Below are 1,794 nucleotides of genomic sequence, written 5' to 3'. Positions count from 1 at the left end.
TACCTTTTGAAATGCTTGATTACTCACCATTATATTCAGATGTCCACTGCCCTGTTCAATTTGTTTAAAAATCCCACAGAAACATCACCAAAAGAAAGTATCCATCCCTCGGTAAATCCAATGGAAGATAACGTTACTATAGGCAAACCGTTACGATATGATGCCAAAAAATCGGACCTCTACTGCAATAATATAAATGTTGATAATATATAAAACACGCCTCACTGAGCGTAATATTACCGCGCAAGCGAACGCGGTGTTGGCCCAGATCCGAGTCCAACGAGCTTTGCAACTGAAGACATAGCGCACGTGCTGGTGGACGCTACACGCAAAACTTTCGGCGTCAGGAGTGTTCGCGCGAATCATTTCAACAGAATAGAAAGAAAAAGATAAACCGTGGTTTAACAATGAGTGTAAGCGAAAAATGCGAAAATCATTCCATAAAGCTAAAAAGAAAATATAAGTCACGTAACACCCCATTAAAATAGAACGCACCATCATCAAACGTCAAGAGCATATAAAAAATGTATGGACAAAAGTATGCGACAATATCCAAGAAATGAGACCACTAAACAGTTTCGTGCCCTTATGAAACACCCTCGCCCAAAGAATACTGGAAGCTACTGAGTAAAGGGATATCACCAAATATGATAATACACCTGATATTGAAAAACATTCATATAAAGTCCTATGTAGACATTAATGAATCCCAGTCTTAATGAGGATATATCAAATGATGTTAGTAGATGATCAACAATATGACACTGGATGCCTTAATATAAGGTTATAACGGGTGAGGAAATCCTTGCGGCAATTAAAAATCTTAAAATAAAAAAGCTACGGAGTAGATCTTTGTTGAAACCGATTATTTGGCTTGGATGCTTCCACATATTTAATGTACCAATTCTAAACCATTTCTTTAACTTGATACTTTGTTCCGGATTTGTACCAGACACTTGGCTAAAAGGGTATAAAAGCTGAGAATACCTAGATCCCAACTCAGCAGCAGACCAATAATAATTCTCAGTTGTTTCCTGGTAAACCATCTTCACGCTAAGGTTTTAATGTAAGGTTCACTAAGCTTGTCAGGAAGTAAATCGTATTTTAAATTCAGCTCAAGCAGGATTCAGAAGAGGCTTTCTACAAGCGACGACATGTATATGCTCTACATGCTATTAGGGAAATGTTAAAACAAACAAAACGTAAACTCTATTGGTGTCTTTGTTGATTTCACAAAGCGTTCGACACGGTGTGGAGGGCTGGTCTGTGAGTATAAATCCGTTAACCTGTGGAATATCTGGTAAATGTCTAACTTAGTAAAGAACATGTATAAGAATATAAAATCCACTTGTCATGTTACATAATCAAAATATCCTCATTCTTCCCATGCAACACGGGAGTAAGACAAGGGGAAATCCATCGCCACTTCTGTTTTCACTTTTTATAAATGATATTGGTTTATTACTTCTACCACGAGGAAGTAAAGGTGTTAATCTAGAATACCAAACCAGAAACCGAATTGAGGTTTCGCTCGCAGTTTATTATATCTTGCTATAGGCAGATGATGCCGTCGTATTCAGTGTGAAGACCCTGAAGACTTACAACAATCACTCGACACTCGTCATCATATGTATATTGTTCACGATGGAAACTAAAAGTAAACTTGTCCAAAACCAAAATAATAGTTTTTGGAAGCGTAGTCGCTAAAAACAGTAACCTAAAATATGCATATGGTTGACACTTATACCTACCTTTGAATACAGTTACACAGAAACAGGAGATTTGTAGAAGCCA

Source organism: Haliotis rubra, unplaced genomic scaffold (genome assembly GCF_003918875.1).
Source record: "Haliotis rubra isolate DU_JTF1 unplaced genomic scaffold, ASM391887v1 Scf1379, whole genome shotgun sequence".
Taxonomy (NCBI): domain Eukaryota; kingdom Metazoa; phylum Mollusca; class Gastropoda; order Lepetellida; family Haliotidae; genus Haliotis; species Haliotis rubra.
The sequence above is the reverse complement of the archived record's forward strand: the minus strand, read 5'-3'. Positions refer to the sequence as shown.